The sequence below is a fragment of the Anguilla rostrata genome, chromosome 2 (genome assembly GCF_018555375.3).
Source record: "Anguilla rostrata isolate EN2019 chromosome 2, ASM1855537v3, whole genome shotgun sequence".
In the NCBI taxonomy this organism is placed as follows: domain Eukaryota; kingdom Metazoa; phylum Chordata; class Actinopteri; order Anguilliformes; family Anguillidae; genus Anguilla; species Anguilla rostrata.
In genome coordinates this window covers 48126128-48151586 of record NC_057934.1, presented here as the reverse complement: position 1 = coordinate 48151586, position 25459 = coordinate 48126128, and the positions used below count along the sequence as shown (strand labels likewise).

Sequence of the window (25459 nt, the reverse complement as noted above, 5' to 3'; positions counted from 1 at the left end):
AGCTCCTGCAATCCATGCCCCAATAATGAACCCTTTTTCAAAGTCAGTTAGATCTTTTCCTCCTGCCATCTTGATCCAAAATTGAGATCAACTGAGCCTGCTCAGAATTTTTATACATGACACAGAGTATAATAGGATGTCACTTGATTAATTGTATCATGCAGTACACCTGTATGGAAGCATCTGCATTTGTTATGTTTCTTTACTCATTTATTCAGGTTTTTCCTTTAATTTGTCATCCGTCTGTATATACAAAAATTATAGGCATTAAGTAAGTCAAATTTATTATCCCACAGTAGGGAAATTAATTTAGCTCCAACCCACAATACACAATGAATTTCAAAACGTCAACATCCTGTACATAGTGAGGAAATACATTTAGCTCCAGAACACAACACAAAAATGTCAATACATAATACATGGGAAATACAAAGTTTTACTGGAATATAATTACTTCTGCTCTGCTGGAAAGCTCATTATGCAGATGGATCCAGGCTGGGGTAAAGTAGTCTGCATAGGGTTTTGTCCTTTTCCTGTGCTGCAGGAGCCACCCACCATCCCTGTGGCTATGTCTCCTCAGCTGACCATACAGTGGGTGGCTCGAGTTACCAAGAATTAGTATGACCTTATTTCTGGCGTGAAGTTTGGCATTCAGCTCCTCAACAGAGATCTAATAGCCTGTCTCACTCCTCATTCCAGTTTGGTCTGGTCTTGTGCTCTTACATTTCAAAATATACGTACGTATGAGGCCAAAAGATAAAATCCTTTGGAGAACTGATTTATAGAACCGTTCTATTATAACTTTAACCACATTAAAATAGTTCAGTTGCCTTAAAAAACTGCAGGCGTTTGCTGTATTTTCACTGAACATTTGGTGAACTTGAGTTGGTCATCGTTCTCCATCCCAAGGTACTCTTACTCAGTTGGTTCCCCTCTGATGGTTGTGGGTAGATAATCATTCTTCTTTTAAAATAGATCACCATGTCTTTGGTATTTTTTAAATTGATTTCTAAGAAGTTTGTATCACACTAGTAAATAAAACCCAATACCTCCCCTTCAAAGGCCCAAAGGATTGCTACACTCATTAGTATACAATGTAAAGGACAGGTGATAGAGTGGGGCACCTGTCCTTTAGATCTTACATGTAGTCAGCCCATTTAAAGCTGCATAATAGCCTGTAAGTTTCAAGTAAGTTGTTGTATGTAGCCTGTACAAACATGAACCTGACATTGCAAGACACTAATTAATATTTAATCAGCAATCATTAGATTAAATAGTATGCACACAGAACAATTTACTGTAATTTTCTGGCACATTTTTAGTCAGATCCAGCTGAGGTATTTTGTATAGGTACCCAATACATGTATGACATATAGAATGGATGTCTTAATAGCAACTTCTGCATCCCTCTCACAAAGCTTGGAAATCGCAAAGAAAAATCAAGGCTTGTTATATTTGTGACAAAAAAATTAGTCCAAACGTACTGTATGTTAGAATAAGTGCTGTTTTTCAGTACCACTGTAATTTTAATAAAGTTGCCATATTGCCATGGGTGGTAATTAAAAAAAAAAAAAGTTTAAACATAAAAACAGAGTTGAGTAAAATGCCTAACTGCTCAATATTGTACTGTTAGTTATAATCAGTTAGTTATTAGTTCAGTTTGAATGTAATTGTGCTTCCAGAAGCAAATCAGGCCATCCTCTGATGAGGAAGGGGGGCTACCTCGTGATCTCGGTGCAGTAAACTGCTCCGTTATTTTTCTCTAGGCTGTAGGAGATTTTCTATCATCTAAAGAGAGCCTAATTGAATGCTCAGAAATGGCAGTCACAGAGGCCTTAAGGCCTTACCTCTGGTCTCTGTTTTATATTTAATGTTTAATTAGGCTGATCCTCCCTGGTGGATGAAAGGCTAAGATCTGCCTTGTTTGCCTGGACTACAAAGGAGAAAAAAACATTCATTGCTTGCCATTTCAGGTGGTTTCATTGAAGTAAAATATTTGTTTGGATATCTTTTTAAGACAAAAGTGTGAAATATATTATGGCCACTGACACTGATTGTTCTATGTGAGACATAAAATGCACAATTTGTGTTAGAGATTATACCTGATTTAAAAGTTAGATGTAGCCTAATAGTTTTTACACTAATTCTAACACTATTTCTTAGTTTTCATTGAGTGGGTGATCATCCATAATTATATATAATGTTATTCTCTATTCAGATGAAAGTTCAAACCAAAAGATTTAATTGTATTCATTGTCAGACGCAGTTTATGGTGGAACACACAGTTTACCTCTTACAATTTTTCCAAGAACTGTATGGTATGCAGTTGGATATGCACTGAAGTAATTCAAAGCTGAAACAAGCCCACTAGGACCAACAAGGACTTGTACAGCCAGTGTCTTTTGCGGCCACATCGACAACCCTCCATATAAAAAATACCAATTATGATTAATTTCAGCTGACCCCAGCAGTGTCTTTGTAAACAAAAAGAGAGCTCTAAGGAAGACATCTCTAAGGAACTTCTTCCAACAGTTCACAGTGATATTTTAATATATTTCAGAGCATATGAGGCACCTGCAATAAATTAAAAAGAAATAAAAATATAGGGCAATATACTTACAGTACAGCAATACTGTAGGTGTCTGTGTGCTTAAAATCAACAAGTGATGGAAATGTCATGACTCATGAAAATACATTCTATGCTATGGCCCAGTCTTGGCAGCACTATAAAGCTCAGTCTTTAAAAAGTGCTAATAGAAATGTACAGCCTGTACTACTTTCCCAGCATACTCCTACAGTAGCAAATCAATGGTCAATTTGGAAATGGCTGCGCCAGGCAAAACACAAACAGGGGAGGGGGAAACTGTCTTTGCTTGTTCCATGAATAGGTTGTACCAGCAGGGATGTTGAAACCAGTATGATCAATTGTCTTCATTGCAGATGCATTGCCTTGTCTGCATTTTCATGATGCACACTGGTCCAGAACACATACTTGCATGCTCTAAAACAGCGGGGGCTGCCCCAGATCTTAACATCACTAAGGGCCCCTTAGCAAGTCTTTAATTTCAGAATAGAAAACCTACCACACTTCAGGCCCTTTATTGCTAAACATACCCTTCATTTTAATTTATTAGTATCATAAAGCACAATTTTGTGTAAAGGTCTTCTCACTTATCAAGTCTGTGCCTGCTCCACCAGTCCCTCTGAAAACCACTTCTCCTCTCAGTTACTCACACAATAATCATCACAAACCCTTCAGCAAAATTATAAGAATGCTCTAACAGAAAGGCCTTGATACGCACACACACAGGCACACATGAAACATATGTGGAATACCTTATTGGTTTCAGGTCAAACTCTTGTTGTCACATTGCAGTAAAGATCTTCGGATTGTAATGTAGCTGACTATGGATGCTTTACTACTAGCAGCTTATTATAATACTATTATTATTGGACATGACGTAAATAATAATGAGGAATAATGTGCAAAGGATTATGCTTCTTTCAAGGACGGCTTTAAATTAGACAGTTCCTATCATACATTATAAGATTTGGGCATTCCTGATCATGTACAGTGTGCATTCTAGAAATGCTGAATGTTCTGATATTTCTGTTACAGAACCAAAATATAGATTATAAACCATTTTTTAATGTAAATCAAGAAAAAATGTATTTGTCCCACACATTATGGAGCTCTCTATATGTCTCATAACGTCTGCAATTCTCCATTGCTTAGCTTATTTGGTAGTACAGTTGGGGAAAACATGTTTGATACTTTTTTATATATATTTGAATTAAGTTTTATGAGCTGCATCAATAGTGCCTTATAAACTAGCAGGGTTGACTGGCTTTGCACTGAGTGAGCATCATGTGATGGAATTTATTAATGCTGAAATGTACAGAATAGGCCAGGCCAAAATAAATAAATAAATAAATAAATAAAAATAAGAGATTGACGTAGTTAACATGTGGCATAGTACAAAAGATGTTCACTGGTCCTTAATTAGATGAAATTCAGTTCAGATAGTTGGCAGATATAATGGAATCAGTGTTTCAACGAGACCTTCATGATGTTACTGGAGTAGGGTTGCTGAGGACGGTAGCAAAAAGATCAGTCTTCTCAAAATGATGAACTGGCTAATTACATTAAGAAATAACAAAAGTTGCCAGTGATGATGTCACCTACTAATGGGAAACCCAGGTGATCTTCTACTTCCTGTTGTAATAATTGTCTAATTCCTGGCTATGGTTTTAATGACGATTGGCACCAATGAGCTCTACTTACACAGAGTTGCTCTTGTTTCCTAAGTTCTTACAGAGGTGTTACTGACAGTGTAATTATTTTGCACCTGGCCTGGCATCTGTCACTTGAAGGCTTTGTTTAGATCATGATTTTTTTTTGTTTTTTCTTTATCCTTTTCCAAAATATTTTTCAGTGTCCAGCACTAGCTTCTCCTCTTTTCAGCTTGTGACATACTAGCCTGATGGGTGGGACTGGATCTCCTCCCATTCATCTGCTTTGCAGCATGTATTTGTGCTTGACTCATTTAGTATTGTGCATTGCCTCTGAAAATGACTGGGGATAATAGTTGAGATATTCTGGGTTGTTTCCCAGTCTGGATAAAGCACATGCCTAATTTCACATGACAGTAAACGACACCTCACTGGATGCTTTGAACTTTACAGATGAACTGACAAGGCTAAGTGCAAGGCTATTGGGCAAACAGTTCAGACCTGATGACAGCAGAATGTGAGTGTGTGCACGTGTGTATGTGTTAGTGTGTGTGTGTGCTTTCTTTTAATATAATGTTCCTAATGCAACTTAACCACCACACCACTTTGCATTTTGAATAGAAACCCTACAGATTTGGACCCGATTTGCATTTGCTGGCAAACTTACTTGGAATTCCCTTTTTTCATTATTTTGTTGTCTCCAGTTTAGCCACTAATTACTTATTTTCATCATTTGATGAATGGCCTTCATCTCTTCATTACACAGTGCACCTTAGCTGTGATTGGCTACACACTCTGGAGATTGTGATAGTTCATAAAATCCAATTAAATCATGTCAGTTGTGTTCTTTAATGTTCAATTTTCCCAACTATTGATTTTTCTCTCTTGCGTCATTGTGATGCGAGAACTGCAAGAAGTCCTGACTGCTCTGAACAAAGAGTGAGATACAGAGAGTGACACAAATTGAATAAAAGCCAAAAAACTGACAGCTAAACTGATAGGCTTGGAGACAGACCAGGAGCAACTGCAATAATTTGGCAAATTTAGAATGACAATAGAGCAGCTTTGCTTCAATTAAATTTACAAAATCAAGAGGTGAAACTAGAAGTTACATTTCAAAACCAGACCGGTGAATGTAAAATCCTTGATCACATGAATGATAACTTAATGAATTTGCAAAGGATAGGATGACTTTTTAATACAATCATACCACTGCTAGACAAATATATAATATTGATACAAGGTTCATAATTGATGCTGTGATATAATCACCTAATTTTATAAACCAACATGTCATTTAAAATGTGCCAAAAAATGTTCCGCAAAACATTCCCCAGTCCTCAAGAAAGGCAGTATTTCAATAGCCACAGTTCAGAATAGCAGCATACGTTGTTCAAACATCCAGATTAAGCATGCAGTTCTTCCAGGGGTGTCCTCACTCCTAAAAAACCTGCAGCTTAACACAGATGGCTAATGATTAAAGAACTTTACTGAGTTATAGTACCCTTCTTAATTTATTATTCCAGGGATGGATATGAGGCACTGCTCTGGTTTACACTGACCCTGGGCTTGTGAAATAATTAGTACAATAGTGCAAATCAGCCATTTTGAAAAGAGTAATTTACTCAGTATGCAGGCTCTCAGCAGGGCCTCTCATTAATCAAAGCAGGCCATGTACATCAAAGTGTTCCTTTTCCACTACAGCAGCATCCATCATGGCACTATTAAATGTGCCGTTCCAATGCTTGATAAATATAATGCCTTTGATATGCTCCTAACTCCATATTGGCATGTCTGAGGACAAAACTCTCTGGATACCATACTTTGGGGAATAAAATAAAATACAGAATAGAAGAGGCTCCACTAATTTTGTGGTGAAGGCTGCAGTTGTTTAGCGCATAATACAGACAATGCAGTTTGCTCAATTTGTAATATTTTTACAAACAACATAAATCAATGACTGCTGTGGTTCTTTCTCTGTGACAATCACAGTTAGCTGATTTTTTTAAATATTTGGAAAAAAAGCATATACTGTATATTGGCCTGTCTGTTTTTACCTAGAACCTATTCCATCAAACATGTAATGCTCACAATCCTGTTATTAGTTCATTAAATACATTGCTTGCAAATGTATAGAGTTCTACACTTTCAAAACAGAGTAAAAAAAGCACATACTGTGTAATTAAAAAATAATTATTAATTAATTTTGTGTTACTTTCAAAACAGCCTGTGTTAAAAAGTCTCCCTTTGTAACATAAACTGTACATTTATAGCACAAAAGAAGTAACTTTGACAAAAAATGTGTTTAAAGTAACACAAAAGCAGTAACACAAAACATGTGTTGGACATTTTATTTTTCTTAGTTAGCAGTTAATTAAATTATTAGTTGTAAATTAATTTTAATTTTAATCTTCTGTAAATATACAGTAATAGCAGTGTGAAGCTGGAACTATCCTTGTGCTATAAAATACACTCAGTGTGCACTTTATTAGGTACACCTATCAAGTCTTGGGTAGGTACCTTTTGCCTGCAGAACAGGCTGAATTCTTTGCAGCATGGATGGTGCTGGAAACATTCTTTAGGTATTTCAGGTCAATGCTGATTCGATAACATCATGCAATTCCTGCAAATTTTTCAGGCACACATTCATGCTGTGGACCTCCCATTCTACCACATCCCAAAGGTGCTCTATTGGATTGAGATCTGGGGACTGTGCAGGCCACTGGAGTAAACTGAATTCACTGTCATAAAGCACACATTATCTCAAGCTGATTCCAAGAATGGGAGGATTGCAGCATGAATGTGTGCCTGGAAAATCTGCAGGTTTGTTGTGAATTTGCAGCTGCTTTGTTCATTTACAGCCATTTCATTGGCATTTTAGGAAACCTATCAATCATCACTCAAATGCTGGCCTGATAACTATCTACTGGCCTTTGAGTCACATTTAAGTCACATTTTATGTGGCTTGTGCAATGCGGAGACAAGGGAGGTGCAGGTTCTGAGATGCCGGAGGTGCTCGGTGGGAGAGCCAAATGAGAGAATTTTTGATGGAGAAGACTGGTCAATTTGTTCATTTGAAAGATATGTTCTAACAGATTTGTTTGTTTGTGAACTGCTCAACACAAGTAGACACAGATAGAATCACATGGCATACTGTAATGAGTTTAGTGCTTTGTCAGGATACTAAATAACCTGGACAAATTCTGCAGTGATGCCCCTCACATCAGAAGTAACCAAAAGGGTCCCATGCTCAAAAATAAAATGGAAAAATAATGATGATGTCCCATCGTTCTACTAATATAACTCAGCTTGAAGAATCTCTTGTAGTTCACCTTGTTAATTCCCTTAATTGATTTAAAAGCCTCAGCCAAATCACCCCTAAGTCTTCTTTTACTAAACATGAAAACATTATGCATCTTAAGTGTTTCCTCATAGCTTTTATCTTTCATACCAAGAATCATTTTGGTTGCTCTTCTTTGAACCTTTTCCAGAGCCTCTATATTTTTCTTGTATGGTCCCCAGAACTACACACAATACTCCAAGTGTGGCCTAACAAACATATTGTATGAGATAAGTATAACTTCCTTAGTTTTATACTCAATACATTTGTTTATATATCCCAGAATCTTGTCTGCCTTTTTTACTGCTACAGCACAGTGCCTAGAACCTGAAAGGCTTTGATCAACCATTACTCCCATTCGTTTTCAAATTGAGCACATTCCACATTTGTTCCTACCATAAAGTAACCTACAGAGGTATTTTTGTAGCGAAAGTCACAATTTCACAGGGTTTCGCAAATATGTAAACAGTTTCACAGATCTGTAAATGGGGTTTCACAAATATGTAAACAGTTTCACAAATCTGTAAATGGAGTTTCAATACATATGTAAAATGTGAGTCACGAATGAGAATGAATTTGCAAATATGTAGAATGGGTTCACAAATGTGTAAAATATAAGTCGCAAATATGTAGACTGGAGTCACGAAAATATGTAGAATGGTTCACAAATATGTACAACATGAGTTGCAGTTGTGCTAATGAGCTAATGCTAACCCTTTGGTGGGAAAGTTCTTCCAACCATCCAGATGAATGTATTCGGGATGACGTTTTACTGCCTTTCAATGGTGTAGGCTATGCTTGATTTTTACTAGTTTGCCCCCACCATGTTTTCAAAAGCATGGCTTAAACCTGTTGAAACTTCTTCCACTGTCTGGCAGCAGCCTACTGTTTCTCTCCCAAATGCAAATTGCTCCATGTGGGAGGCAAAATGCCACAATGGGCCTACACTGGATGTAACGCTCAGAATCATCATGCCAAATGCACATAAATATACTGACAGCTAGCTAGCAAGCAAATTATGATAAACTAATGTTATTCATTTGTTGCTAATCTTACATGCATGATACAATGTGATGGTGATTAAATATTACCCGTGATGGGGCTAGTGTTGACTGCACTTCAGTCATGTGGATTGTGAGTTTCTTCTACCTTGAATCCAGAATTTCAGATGGTGACAAGTTTTTGAAAGTCCATGATAAAATTGCTGATAAAACATATTGCAGAATATAACTGGTTACCCCTCCAATGGGGGAATGGAAGATGATTTCCAACTGTCCTCCAGTTCTCCTCATTCAGCGCTTCAAATTTATCAAGCAGACATAGTGCATGTTGGGAGAAACCTTCAAATTTTGAGACCATGGCAAGGGAGCTTGGCCCAAAAACTCACATTGGAGCTGATGTGGAGAAATCGACATGATGTATATGTTGGTGCAACCACCTTCATCCATCAGGAAGGTGTTTACTCTGGAGAACAGTGGGCTTTGTTGTCAAGGGAGGTGAGGACATGGTGTTTGCTAAGGGGATTGTACTGTGATGCGGATGCCTGTTGCTTCAGCAGCAGATCCTGTCCCTGTACTGGTTGCCCAAGGGAGGGGCGCTGGCCCAATTGTCTGACTTGTAGAAGCGGGGCCATATTTCATTTGTACAGTCAGACAAATGTGGCACGGACATTTCAACAGACCTGTGGATGGAAGAATTCATGCTCTAGAATTTATCTTTGCATACATGCACTTATTGTAAGTTGCTTTGGATAAAAGCATCTGCCAAATAAAAGTAATGTAATGTCATACATATTACAAATAAGATTGTGTTTATATACATTATTGCAACATGCATTTTAGTAACAATCTGAAGGTTAAGCAAATCTGTGGTTTTAATGATAATATTTTCAACTGCAATTGATTTTTTTGCAATATCCTCTCACTAGTATACTATTTTATGGGTCTATATTGTTGTCATTATTAATAATATGCTGGCACAATGAAACCCTGATAATTTTGTCCAATGAATTCTCCAGCTCTTACAAGGTAGTGTGGGTCCAAACATTAGTATAATAAATCACACAAATGCAAACAGTCCATATACAGTATTTTGAAAAACAAATTATATAAATTATGCAGTATCTCCTGATGTGGATGCAAATACCATGAAATTAAAGCTGACATTGTTTAAAATCTATTGTGCTAGAGTACGGAGACAAAAAATGGTGTCACTGTCCAAATACTAATAACTTATGGACTGCACTATGCATATACTATATGTCACAATTTTAGAAGGCTGGTGATTAGCTGTATTTTATTTAATATGGTACAGCAACCAAAAATGACTGTCCCAATACGACAAGAGCATGAATCTATTGGTCCATCCTCCCTTGTGTCAACAGTGCAGGCTACCGGCGGTGGTACAATGGTATGGGGAATATTTTCTCGGCACACATTAGGCTCATTAATACCAACTGAGCACCATTTGAATGCCACAGCATCCAAGCATTGTTGCCACCATATGCACCCCTTTATGGCCACAGCCTACCCTTTTTCAAATGGATACTTTTGGCAGGATAATACGCCATGTCAAAAACCATACATCATCTCAAACTGGTTCCACGGACATGACAGTGTCTTCAATTTACTCCAATGGCCTGTACAGTCCCCAGATCTCAATCCAATAGAGCACATTTGGGATGAGGTGGAATGTAAGATACACAACATAAATGTGTGGCTGAAAAATCTGCAGGAACTGCATGATGCTATCAAGTCAAATGGACCAAAATCCCTAAGGACCTTGTTGAATGTATGCCATGAAGAATTCATGCTGTTCTGGAGGCAGAAGAAGGCCTAACCAAGTACTAGATAGGTGAACCCAATAAAATGGCCAAGTGTATGTGTATATGTAATTTCTCCATTTCCCTTCTTGATAAGAGAGGCCATTAGAGTATACTTTTTTTTGGTTAAATGCTTAAATTGCAGAATCACCACATTTTGAATTCTCAAATGCTTTTCTACCCTTTTCCTGTCCTTCACAGTTTTTTTTTGCATTCTGGATTTTGTGAAGTGGAGTTGAAAAGATGCCACCAACTGTAGCTTTTAAAGAGGTGGATGGCAGGCCAGATCTTGAATGCCAACTGCCCAAAGCAGTATTCCTGGCAGGCAGTGTTTGACTTATCCTTGGGAGCTTTGTAAAATGCACCTTATCACATATCAACTTGAAGTAATACTATACTTAAGATGTCAAACTTCACCAACAGGCAGCCCTCAAACTAAAAAAAAAAAAGAAAGAAAAAACAGTTCTTGATTTTTCCCCAATTTATATGTCTTCCATTTCCTTCCCTACTTTATGTCTTCCTGAGACCTGGTAATATCTACTAGATGTCTGTCTTAGAGTACAGTTGCATCTGCACAAAGTTTGTGCCTCTGGATCCAGTATTCTCTGTATCTCCCATTTACAGATCTTTATAATAATTCTGAAAGAAGCTCTTTAAAAACATTTTTTTTTTGTGTTGCGTAATATAAGAATAATAATTTATTATAGAAAATGGTGAAAATGATGAACCCCCCACGTTTTGATATTTGTCCTATTATACGTTAAAAAACGAATGCTTTGAAATATATATCCCCTTCAAATTCAATGCATTCATGGCGCCAATTTTTAAGCGAATGGGGTGAAAACATATCAACTGAGTAATTTTTAGTAGTTTTATAAATTTTACATATAATTCTGAAGACAAATACATACTTTTATTTTGACTTCATAGATAATTTAAATAAGGTACTACTACTACTACTACTACTACTACTACTAATAATAATAATAATAATAATACACTCTACTAAATTTACTCTAAAATTGGCCATTGTGTGTTTCAATGTACCTGAAAACAGCACCATTTTTTCGCATGTCATGTTTACAAACAGGCAGATACTGATCGAACACATTTGGAGGTAGTGTATTTTTCATCTCTGTGACCCTGTGTAACAGCTTTAGACATCCAGAGGACCTAATCGTGAGGAGATAAGGTAAGTAACAATTTGCTTGATAAACAACTGGATATGCTGGAGCAGAAAGACTTCAACAGAAGCCAGCTTTTTTTTTTTCACGATTGCCTTCAATGAAGAAAAACAAACGTATTAATCATTACAAAGGTTTGTCTTTCAAACCTTAATTTGTTACATGAATTCTGTCATATGTATACTCGTTCTGCATTGCATATAAATCAGATTTACCCACATTTCCTTTGTGTAACACCACATAAAGAGGGCTATCTAGTGAGATAATGAAATAATATTAAATGTGGAAACCCCTCTGACACTGAAAGTGCAGGGAAATATGAGAGGGAAAAAATTGAAATGCCTGTGCCTTTCCTTGTTGAGTTCATGATATGGTCGGTGCATTTATTATGTAACACCAGGCTTACTGTGCGGCTTGAGAAATATCTCTCCAGCCTCCCCCCTATCCTCTGCTATCCTCCTACTACCCAAGAGTTATGATGCAATGAATAGACTTAACCATCTGCCCTGGCCGACACAGGGTGTGGACACAATAGGACACGTATTGGATCATTTTGACAGGCAGCTTCATCATATAAGGCTATGCTCTAGCAATCTGCATTACTTGAAGGATATTCCCTGGGATATCAGGTACAACCTGTCGCTATCAGGGGATATGATGAAAGGGCAGCCAAGCTGCAGACAGACTGTTGTTGCTTCTAAATAGCCTCTCTGCCCCCTTATCTTACTTTTAGCATTGTTCAGATACATTTATTGCAATATTTTGGATAAAGAAATTGATATGATCTACAGTAGTTTACTGTCATATCTAATAATAATAATAATTTATTATTATTATTATTATTATTATTGTTGTTGTTGTTAATAATAATAATAATAATAATAATAATAATAATAATAATAATTGGGTCTGCTCTTGGCTTAAGGTGCATGCTCCAATCTCCTCTGCTGCTTTTGTCTAGTTGCCCTTTCTGTCACCATCATTTTACTTATAACACAATTAACTAGGCGTGTGTTTTTATAGGGTTATATACTCAAGGGAGTATGGCTATGGTTTATTAAGTGTGCCATCATCTCAGGTTCAGAAAGTGAAGTTCTTAATCTGTTTAAATTTCTTTAATATGACACAAATGTGACAACAATGGACCATTCTTGGAGACCATTGGCAGGTAATTAATTTTGGAGGTCATACAGTAGGCCTAGTGTTCGTGTTATATACCAATTTTAGTTAAACTAAGTAAAATCTTGCATCCATCCAAAATCTACCCACTTATTCCTGATCAGGTTTGCGGGGGTCCCAGTGTGCATTGGGCGAGAGGCAGGAATACAACCTAGACAGGTCACCATTCTATCGCAGGGCGCACACGCCATTCACTCACACACTCATACCTATGGGCAATTTAGAGTCTCTAATTAGCCTACAGTACCTGCATGGCTTTGGACTCGAACCCAGGACTTTCTTGCTGTGAGGTGACAGTGCTACTCACTGCACCACCATGCCGCCCATTAGTAAAATAAACGTAGCTAATACAAAGAAACTTTTAATTTCAATGTATAAATCATGTTTGACCATGTAAGTTTTTATGTTTCTTCTATTGTTAGCTAATGCTGAGTGTTGCTTACATATCCCAAATTCCAAAATGAAAATGTGACATAGGACCCATAGTTGACTTTTATACACTTAGCACTGAATCATGGCTTTTTTAAAGGTAAAATTCTAAATAATTGTGGGTGAGTTGTCCATAGTTCATGTGCAGTTGCTGCTCCCTCAGTTTTGATACAAGATTCAGTCTTTTCAGTTCTGAAAGCTGTCCTCACTGACAAATGCTAATATTAAGTTATTACATTTTTATATACTTAACAGCATATTCCATAAAACACTGACCACAAATAGTGCAATTTTCTCCTTTTCAAAGCACAACTTTTATCAAAAGTTTATCAAAGAGCAAAAGCAGAAGTACAAATAAGAAAATACAAATGTTCACTGCAAAGAGCCTCGTGGACATTAAAATTAAAATTTTGAGGATCTGTGAGAGGGAATAGCGTAGATTATTAGATGGGGGGGGGGGGTCTGTGGGGGCATTGGTGGCCCAGTGGTAGTGTCATGGTTTCGTATTCCTTTGTGCTATCCAGGCTACTCGGCTACTCATTTCGAGAGCTATTCTCTTTTCAGAAAACGAGCACAAGTATTCAGTTGATACATGTGCAGCATTCTTCCTACTACGGAGCTTATTGGTGGAGTCCTAATTACGGTCAATTAGTTCCATCTGGTGTCATTCTATATAACTCCCCTCTAAGAGCAGCTTGTTGCTTTTGCGTCGAATTCTCATTTTGCAAAGAGCAGGTAAGGTGCTTGGTATTTAAGAAAAGAAAAGACTTGGTAAGTCAGTATAGCTTAGAGCAAAGTTTTGAGTTAGCTGTTATACTGATAGTGGGTTTCTGGTGACTTGATTCACGCTACTATCAGTCAGCCTCCTTTGTTTTGCTCCTATCTTACCTTACCTCAGAGTGAGGTTGAATTTTCTGTTAATTTATCTTACGTCATTTTGTTTATTTCCTTTCCCTGTCTCTCACGAGACCTAGTGGTTGAACACCCCTCCGTTCAACTTAAAGAGCCCCTCTTATATTCTGAATATTTGTTTGCGTGCGGTCGTATCCTCCCTCCCCAAACCATGACAGGTAGGGCTCCCGCCTGCCACGCCGGCGAACCCGGGTTCGTATCCCGGCCAATGCCCCAAAACCTAGCCACTGGGGATGTGCAAGCCAGTGCATTCGTAGTGCCGGTCCCAAGCCCGGATAAATGGGAGGGTTGCGTCAGAAAGGGCATCTGGCATAAAACATATGCGGATCAGGATGATTTGCTGTGGCAACCCCAAACGGGAACAGCCGAAAGAAGAAGAAAAAATTAGATGGGTATATGCTTTATGAGAATGCAAAAACAAAGTAAAGAATGAATTAGAAATAATTAGATTTTTGAGATGTGTAAGTGAAAGGTAATGAGGTTGACAGCAGGTGGACTGTGAACAGGTGCATGAGGGAGAATCGAGGACTGTGGTGGGGGTTATGGAAAAGGAAGCAGAAGGGTGGGAGGGTAACTGGGGCACATATCAATCTGATTTATATATGTAATAATTCTACAATTGCTTTTTAATACTCTGCAATAAATCTGTCATCCAGGTGGGGATACAAAAAAACATATTATCATATTACCATATTAGAAGTGGCAGAAGTAAGTGAATCATTGTAATAAGTGATATCAAAAGAACAATGTGATAATTTGTGAAAATAGTGCAACCAGAGGAAATGTGAGAATCATGACATGAAGGAATACAAAAATAACTGCATAATCTGGATGATTACAATCAGAGAACCCTGAAGGTTGGTGTGGAGATAAACTAGAAATGGACCTAAAACAAAACCTTGTGGTACTCCATTCATAGAGATAATCATTGGAGTATCTCAAAGGATGTCGTCGGTCTCATGTTCCCTCCTAAATGCTCTTCTTACAATAATAGCTCTTTCATTGACAAGAACCTCCTTCAAATAGTGCGTTCATTTCTTCTGTTGGTGTGTATGTGATTTCACAAAGTGGCTTTAAAGGCTATGTTCATGTTATCCAGCAAACTGAAGCTTAAACATCTGTTTCCTAGGTTTGGGCTCAAGACTCTGTCGCCCCGGTAACAACTCTGGCTAAATTGTGAATTCACTTTGTGAAATCAAAAATCCTGGGTTTATCTCAAAATGTCATCATACTTATCGGGTTAACTCAGTCAGCCACGTACGTGAAACATGGCTCCAGCCTCCCACCTTCCTTGGGACTCTCATTCAAGTAGCCTACATGATTAACTCAAAGCAGATGCATTGCCTACATAGCCATTGGTCTGCCTAACTGATCACAACTCAGATTTCAAATAGTCAAATTGCAACAAAGAAACCATTTTCACATGTGTTCATTTATGCACATTCATAACCAAAATAGCATAATGTGCCTGTGTTTGAGTAAAACCTGGCCTGGGTTTGTTTTGAATGCTAACAAATTATTCAAAAACAAATTTGCACAGCAGCAAGTGTTTCTATCGACACATGCCTTATTGTGACGTCCAACCCATCTTGACGCAAACAGTCAAACAGCAGGCCACAATACTACCAAAATGCACAAAAAAATGTACAAGATGAAATTCTCCTAGCAATTCCACTTGTGCCCAGGCATGTTCTCACATTGCATTGTCACTAAAATAGAGCCTAAAATCTGCAATATGTTAATTTACAGAAGGATAATTAGTTTTTTTTCTTCCATTCTGAATTGTGCTTACAAGTTATCATTCAAGAGCAAAACGGGATTAACATTCGTAACAAATTGTTCTCTTGAAGTATTGTACACATTTTCTACATTGTTGGAAAACAGATCAGATAGTTTTCTCCACCAGCTAGGAATACACTTATTTTGCAACATCCTGCAAATTGTTCTCTTATATGTTGTAGTTTTGTTTTGTAAACCAGTTGGGAATTCTGGAATTGTGAAATATGTGTATGTCTGACGACCACATTAGGTGACATTGGGCTTATACGTTCATCCTCAGTTGAACATTGCCATGGTAGCTGACACTTGAGACATGATAAATTGGTCACCAAATGGATAGAGACTCCTGTGATCTTCCTTGGATTTTCATACACTGAATGAAACATCATTACCTGCTTGCAGTGGAGGTAACTTTCTAAGGATATGACATTCCTAAATATCTTAATTTGAGTGCTGTACTTACTACAGCTTTAAATGGTTTTGCACCCTCAAGTCTTTGTATTGGTTATGAAAGAGGAGAAAATGTGGTGGATCCTCATTTCTCAGCCCGTTCTTCATTTTCATGCCTGCCTCCTGTGATGTGTCAGAACCATGGATAGGAATTGCTGTGCAGAGCAAAACAGGTGCCTCAGGGCCTGTAATGGTTCCTTTATGAGAGCTGGCTACAATGATTAATGGGAGATTCTGTGAACTACTGCTGACTTCATTGATAAATACCACATTGTTAATTTCATCATAAACTTTATGCCCAACGTGGAAGTCTATCTGCCCGAAGGATGGGAAATTTGATAAGGGTCCTCTCTACTTGGTTAACCAAAAGCAAAAGAAGAAAAACAAGAGACAAAGGAATAAATAAGGAAAGAAATGCTGTTCAGTATATATTAGCTTGGAATCTTTTTGAGATGGGTTTGTTTGTCTTGTCATATGATAATGTATTCATACAATTACATTTTGAGCAAAACTTTAATGAATCAACATGACTACCTACTTAACAAATGTGGAAATGATACATGTTTTTAATATTTGTTTGTCTGTACTACATTTGGTTTGGTTTGGGTCATGTAGTTGAACACTGCAGCATTTCATTTCCATTAATCAGGGAAGGTGATTTATCACTGAGGTACTGAGGCGAGAGCCAATAGCACAAACAACATCATGGAGTATTTCACAAAGGAGAATAAAAAGCTCTTCTTTAATTGGAAAAAATAATTCCTTGGAATTTTCATCTTTACTTGGTGACAGTACTATGATGCAGAACATTTTTAACAGCGATATTAACCCATGTCTGGCTTTACAGATATGTTGCATAGTAGTGGTGTCTAACAACTGACCCCTCTCTTATTAATCTGTCATTTTATATTGCTTTCACATCCCTAGATGGAGCCTACTCTCTGGAGCATATTGATTTCAGAAAACAAAGTGTATATCATATTATGCTGCTTGAAATGCTGTGTGCATTTATTTCCCAGGTGTTTAAATGTCGGCATTTTTAGCAGATGTATCTTAGTAATGGCTACTTTTGAGGGTGCTTATTTGTTCCTCTATGCTCTTAGAAACCTTGGTTTTCACCATTCATCTATTCAATGGGTACTAGCTCTGGGCCCACCATTCCTGGGTGAATAATACATGAAATACATGAACAAACCCCAGACCAGACCCCCTCATCCCTTATATGGCCACACAGTTTGTTATTCACCACTGCTCAAGGTGGAGAGAGTACGACCCATTACCTGTTTAGACTGAAAAATGGCTGGTACAACGAGCAGGAAAAACAAAGGCGTTGACTTCAAGCCCACTCTCAGTTTTTCATCCTGCACAACAAACAGATTAATTAATAGTGTGGCAGAGGGTAGGTGCAGCATCTATAAACCCAGCTGTCACATGCACTTATTAAGCATAAGGTAAGGTGCAGTCAGTGTTCCCACACATATTGTTTTGTGCAATAATTCAGCGGGGGAACACATCAACCATTGCCGGCAGCAATTATATGAGCTCCAAAAAGAGCAATACTGGGAGCGTGACACAAAGGTAAAAGTCACATCTTCTGTTCTGAGCCTGTTATACTGACATCCCCCCTAGGGTTTGAGAGAAGTCAATTGCACAGCTCCAAGAGGCCTGATCTTTTACTATTGCTGGTTTGAATACTTTTTGAAGGGTAAGTTCCTATCCCCACGCTCACAAGTCAGATAACAAAACTTACCCAGATTCGCCAGATCATGGTGCTAGAAGAAGAAAGTAAATTTGCTTTTTGGGGGCATTAACTTTTAAACCAATAAAAATCAGTTCTCTTTGGTCAGTATTTGACATTACTTCAGAACATGGCCAGCATCAGCCAATAAAACTTACTGAGGTTCAATCATTTTCAAATTTTCTAGATATGTATATGGTAAACATGTACTAGCACAGAACATTTGGTGAAAAACAAGGGGTACTGCTGTAATTCAACAAGGATATTTTATATCCGCACACCATGTCTGCCATATTGGATTTCCACCATTTTTAATTTTGTAAAAAAATAAACAGTAGTTAGGATCTTTTCAAATAAATATTGTATACTGTATATATATTTTGACGTGATGTAATTATGTTTTTAGTAACAGGAAACAACTCAAACTAAAAATGGCATACCCAACAGTTGTTTTGATATTACAAGTGCTTGCATCCACAGTAGTATGCCCAGAAAATATACTGATGGTTATTATTGTATGCAGTGGACTTTCTGCACATATTAACTAAATTGGATCTTGTGCACTCTTAGCAATTGCTAGCTGGTTACTTTTTCAGAAAATTTATAGCTATTGGATTATAACTTGCTGAGGCAAGCTTTTCTGCAAAGCAAACAGTATCAATGACCCAAGGGCAATATTTCAAAACAGTACTGTACTGTAGGGGATGATGCATATCTGCTGCTATTATTCTGTCTTTGTGCTGAATAGCTGGGCCATTAAACAGATTCAGTATGGGAAGACCAATGATTTTTGTGGTAGCATGGGAAGTAAAGACTGGCTTGACAGTTCAGTCCTATGGAAAGGCAATTGGAGCAGTTATGAAAAGAGCACAACTGGCAAAACATAAAGGTGGTTATTAATAAAAGATGCAGGTAGCAACTCTGTGTCAACATCAACATGATGGTAGTTTTTACCAATCTATAAAGGTTGCATCTGAATGATTACCGCAATAGAGTGCGGATATCGTTGCCTCATTCTTCACAATACACTGTCATACAGGTAAAAACAACCAATAACAAATAAAAAACATATTTAAATGATGGCATAGCATTACAATAGTGTGGGAACGAAAGCAGTAATAGGAGTGGCACATTCTCTTTCAGGCAAAAGTGCCACTCATTCTCATACTGCTTCTTACTGTTGTAAGCAGTCCTGGCTGCCACAAACTCCACTGCTACAATGTATGTGTACAATTGTGACAAAATTATGAAGGAGCCTAAAAGAAAGCTGAAAATTAATCTACCGCTGAACATAATATAATCAAATAACAGGTAGGAAAGTCATCCAAAATAAAGTAAAGCAGGTTGTGTGTCTCTTTGATGTGTCCTTCAGAAAAGCAATGAAAATGGCAACGAATGAACCAGAGACAAACGTGATATTTTCTCAAATAATTTATCAAAATGTACTAATGTATGTGATCAATTTGTATCAACCCTCCCATGAGGGAGGATGGTTACCACCACCCAACAGACTACAAGCACATGTTCAATGTCCAATAAATAAATAACTTTTCCTGTATGTTTAGAAGCCTTTGTAGGCCTTCTAGAGATGCAAATGAGATAAATAGCATTTTTCCATATTTACAAATGTGCTGCAGCGGAGGTTTGCACTAGTAAAACGAGAGAAATGCGGCAACCTTAAAATGATTGGGTTAACCTCTTAAGGAGCACCCCCTGAAAACCTGAAAATGACATACTCAGACCTTCTAACTGGAAGGTCTACTCTTGAACTAGAGAAGCAGTAATTCAAATTAAGGTGCTATGGTAAGCATGTTTTCGTAAACAGCCCACCTGCACTACATAAGGATTCTAATACATGTGATTGAGTTCTAGTGCTAGTAATTATAGCTGAACATCAAAGGAAGGGCAATAAATTAAATGTACAAACACATATACGTTGTCACATCTTTTGGGAAGAAAACAATTTACACTGAAAACAACACCACAAACATTCTAATAGAGGGCCTGATCCTGGCTTGAGTAACTTAAGAGCATTTTGTTCAACATGCAGGTATCAAGGATGCACATATTCTTACTTCTGTACCTCTTACATACCTGCCCATAAGGAAAATAGACTGCCCTGATATATGTCCATAGATTAAACAAAAATGTTTTTAAAATATTTTTCGAAAAGGGAAAAATCAAGACGGGCATCTCATGATGTTTTTGGGATACAGGCTACCGATCAGTAAAGCTGGGTGTTTGACACGGAAACAACAAATTTCCTCTGTTTTCGTAATTTCCATGGTGAATGAATTAGTTAGATTAGAAAGTTCTCCTGACGTTGGATGCATTCATCGAGATAAAATAGATGACTAATTTTAAATACTGATTTTCACAAATGATCTCTAAGCTGTGCTCACCAATTGCGGTTGTGTTGCAGTTTTTGTTACAGGAGAAGACCTTTGGCCTGATAATTGCCCCAATGATGTTTCCTTTGATTTTTGTGGAGGCAGGAAGAGAATAGACAACATTCCTATTGTCACACAGGGCAAGTTTGCCCAATGAAATTATCACCTTTGAGAAAAATACAATATAATCTAAAAAATCATATCTGACACAGCCATACATGTGAATGAATACAGCAAAAGACAGATGATTTTCTGAAACAATATGTGATTGTGAAAAAAAAAAAAAAATCAATATTTTGTTTAAGAAAAGACTGTCTGTATTTTTAAAGTGTTAGTTATCCTAAAAGATTTTTCTTTTTATTTCAATGAAATCACAAAAAATTAAAGGACGCCTTTGGGCATTTAGCTTTTCTCATAAGGAATGCCCCTTTTTATTAAAGGCATCAGCGAATCAATGTTATCTGTATATTTCAAACTCACTTTTACAGTAAGCCACACACTTCTATGCTACTGCTATCTATGCTACTTTCCATACAAAGAGATATGTGAATATACACTAGACCCTGTTATTCCAGAACAATTGTCTGCATTTGCTATGATTATTCCAAACACATTGTGTCTTGATGTTCAATCACAGCCTGAATAGCATGTCTCACAATTCTTCTTTAATATCAATACCATCCGATTTTAGTAGTTCCTTGATTTAGTTTGGCCACCCAGCCATAGAATGCAATACTGCCCCCCAATGACATTACTGTGAATTCCTGTCAAGACAATTCCATCCATGCTGGTCTTCATGATCCAGGCAATGCCATGTGTAATACCAAGTCATGCTATGAATTCAGTACTGCACTTTTAAAAGCAGCACAAACAGTCACTGCACTGCTACTGGCCCTTGCAATGGCTCAACACAGTATGTGAGAGCAACCGTGCCTTTCTGTAAAGCTAGCTCAATTCTGGAATGAATAAAAGATGTGATTATATACTGTACTGCTTAATTATATTTAATTCCTAATTCTCTAACTTATAATGCTGGTGTGAGTTGCAAATCAGTGGACCCTATAGTCTTCTTATAATAATGGTTAATGGATAATATAATCTTCATTCAAGCTCTTGGGAAAATAAAACACACTTTAATTGCATAATAATGGCTAGGTTATTTCCCATTATAATCACTCTTCACTGACACTTTTTTTTTCTTCATCCATTGTGTTGAGAGTAGTAAAAACTACCTGGAAGAAAATAAATAAACAAGGAATTGGAAAATAAATCCTCTGAATAAATGCATATTTAAAATTCTAAACTGCAATCTTTGTAAACAGTGGCACTGTTATTATTGTCAGAATGGCCATTCAAAAAATGAAAAAGCCTCAGAAACAAGCAATAAATAAATAAATACAAATACTTCAAGGAAGACTGTTTCCATTTTTTACTTAATTACCTTGAAGTATAATAACATTGGGACTCCTAGCATGTATTAAATCTTAGAGACAGACAGCATATCAGCAGCTTAGGTAGGCATCAGCATGACTTTCTCTGTAATTAAGTTACTGTCATGTAGTGTGTGGGGATTCTAATGATGGATAGGGCTGCTGTAGTCTTTAAGTGAGTCCCTGTCCCTCCCCACGCAAGGTGATGGAAAAAGCAGAAGGGCGCATACTCTTAAGGATGCTTCTAAATCCTTTCCTTGAAGAAATTTATACTTGCTTTCACATCCTATCGACACTATGATTTAATCTGAATTTTAAAAATGCATGCTGGCAAAGATGATGTTTTTGGATTATGATTTTATGAATTTTAAAGGTAATGCATGTAGACAGCCTGCTGCATTTCTTTTAGGTTTTTAAAGTATTTTTGTGCATAAATGAATTCCAAGATTATTACACAAAGGTGGATTTACATATCTTAAGAGGATTTTGTGGAGATGCAAAGATGTCGCCAAGCTGTTTTTTTTTTTCATCCTCTAAGTCTGACGATTAAAAGGATGAGAAGAAATGATGATGCATGGTACAGGTTTGTCACAAGTAAGATATATCACAACAGATAGTATACAGCATGGCTGCAATCCATCACTTAGCTGATTTTCTCAAGAAATATTTCAGCTTTTTAATATCTTGGAATAGATGCAGCTTTGTCAACTCCCATGTAAACACATCATATGATAAAAAGTGCAATACATGTAGATAAGGGGTACTTAAATGCATAAGCATTTGTTATTTCAGGTTACCTGGTAGTCAAAGGGTTCATTTTTTTACCTTTCCTTATAAAGGCTCCCTGGTTAAATGCATAATAAATAAATAAATAAAAATAAACTCTGACACTCAGTCAAAAATGGTTGGTAATCATGAATTTTGAAATGCTGAAAAAACTTTACTCTGACTTGGCCCACATGATGCATACATTGTTTTGTAAAGTTGGATTTATGCTGTCAACATAAAAAAAACAGGGTGCAAATATATGATTAGGGAAGCTTTTTTATTACAATTAAATTTATGTTTCACTGACACTGTGAGTCATGAAATACAATTAATGTAAAATTATGATAATATTATCTGGTAATAACATCTGGTTTTATTGTAACTAAGATTGAGTGTTTGTCACAGAAGTTATAGGTGTCACAGATTCAATGACTTTTGCCATTTTTTGGAATTTCCGTAAGTTTTTACTGTGTTCTGTGATTTTTTTTGTCAGTGTTGGTAACTGTCATCTGGATGGTAACTGTCAACCTTAAAGTAGCCTACAGTGTTATTTGCATAGGTCCACACATTTTAACAATAGTGCCAAATTCTGGGAGAAATAAAGTGCTACAGTGTATACAGATTCTGGAATGTCCTTGTCAGTTGTTAGAATCAGAAGATTTATGGCCCAAGTCAACAGTGTTGATGCCCAGCACTCGTTCAACATTAAGTGACAAGAGGCGCTCCATTAAAAACCTAACCTAGCAGTGTACAACATGATGTACCAACAAAAAAAAAAAAAACTTTAAAGAGATAAAAACAGATTGTAACTAAATAAATACACAATCATGGCAAATCAGTATCGATCAATGATCCTGCTTGCACTACCTCTATACCATCAGTTTTCCAAAAGTACAAAACATGATTGTTATATTATGAAGAACCTAAAGTTCACATAATGCTGATCCAATCAGATGTTTTGCAACTGTGCACTGTCTCTTCATCACAATTGCTGACTACCTGTCAGCACAGTAAACAGGCTGTTTTACTTTGAGGGTCTGATAAGATGAGGAAGACTTCTGTGAACCCCCCTACATGCCTTTAGGCCATAATTGAAGCTCATATTGTTTGTGACAAGTTACTTCTTGTGAATTCTATCCGTGACCAGTAAAAACTGTTTTGCAGAGAAAACAATACCTGCCTAATGAAAACCTCATACAGGTGCAATACATAGGATTTCCATTCTTCTTAGCCAGCCCGTGGTCTACAACATATAGCAATGCATTACTCTGTAATTATCTGTGTGCTTTTCATTATATTTTTTAGTTTATTTATCTTTATACCTTTGGTATATCTCAAAGAAAACCACATACTTTATCACCCCTGTCCAAACAATCTTGGATCCAAATAGAAAACTACAGGCACTATATTATTAGTAAGCAGGATAAGATCACATTACAATATTAAATACCATTATGCAAGGCAACTAAAGGTACCCACAGGTTGCCTTTCATCAATCCAGGACAGCAAGATTTTGTGGTTTTTGACAATGAGAAAAGTGAACACTTCAGACAGATAGGATCTGTATTAATCTGTAACCCCTTGAAGAAGGTCCAAAAAGGATAAATAATCAGTAGCTTAACTTTGAAATCATCAGGCACAGTTAAAAGAAAGCTTTGACTATGGAATAAATGGTACTGTTTGGAGTACACTTTGTTGTAATAAGAATGATCTGCTTTTTATATGGGCCATCATACTGTAGATACACTCATTACAGTAACACAGGCCCAGCAGGGGGGTTTGCTAAGGACTGTGAGACTGGCTCCTTAAAAAAACACTAAAACACTACAAATGAAAATATCATGAAAAGCCTTTTCCTCAGGCCCATCACCCCTTAAGGAGTACATGGCTTCAATGATGCCTTTTCATGCAGCACAACATCGAATGTCTTTTCTATGACATTCCAGGAGTATTCACTTTCTCCATGTTCATCTTCAGTGTCCCGTCTCCAGGTGTTCTTTGAGACATTATGCTTTTACCCTGTGGGTTTCATGTCAGAGACTGTCTTGTGATGTTTGATGTGTGCTTCCTTTTGTTCTTGTTTGTACAACTTAGTTCAATGCGGAATAGAGTAGCTGACAAGTTGTCTGCACATCTTGCACTTGGGACTACATTTTCTCCCCTTTAGGGAATTACTGCACTTTGATCCCTGACCGTTGCACTTGGGTAAGCATTGCAAGTCGCTCTGGATAAGAAGGTCTGCTAAATGCCAGTAAAGGGTGTGGTCAGTCCGTCCCCACATCCTATTCATGATCTGGTTGGTTGCCTGGCCATGTTCTGTCCATTCACATTGCTTCAAATTTGTAAATGTACATGCTATCTGACGTGTAATATCCTTCTTAGGCAGGTGTTGATAACAGTGGATTTTCCTGTTTGTTTGTAATCCTTACTCTCAACACCATATAGCAGTACGGCCTTGACAATGAAGATGAAAATCTTTGGAATTTAGTACTTGCTTTAGATGTTTACATTGTTCTAGCTTTTCTTCAGTGTGATGGAAACATTTGTATATGAGCTCCCTGTTTTTTTATGATGCTTCTTAAATAGGTCGACCTCTTCTATGGCCCTCCTCTTATTGTTTTTGGGTTGGTATTGGCTTTGTTTAGTTTCATTTGTTTTTCTCATATTTTTAAAAAAATCCTCGGTCCCACTTTGGTTGAGGTTGCTTCAAAGATGTTGGTTTCCTCCTGCATCTATGCAAAGTTGTGGGGCAAGAATGGCAAGTCATTAATGAATTCAAGGTCTTCCAACATCTGTCCACAATGTC

General features: G+C 37.2%; 1 long non-coding RNA gene across 2 annotated transcripts in view; it reads right to left on the bottom strand.

Moving 5' to 3' along the window:
• Positions 1-25459, bottom strand: part of LOC135248275 (uncharacterized) — a 132869-nt gene that overhangs the window by 18023 nt on the left and 89387 nt on the right. Inside the window, exon 3 of one of the 2 annotated variants that reach the window (XR_010328395.1) lies at positions 17608-17688. The exons of the other annotated variant lie outside the window; for it this stretch is intronic. This is a non-coding gene — a long non-coding RNA (uncharacterized LOC135248275). The remainder of the gene's footprint in view (positions 1-17607; positions 17689-25459) is intronic. 2 annotated transcript variants of the gene reach the window in all.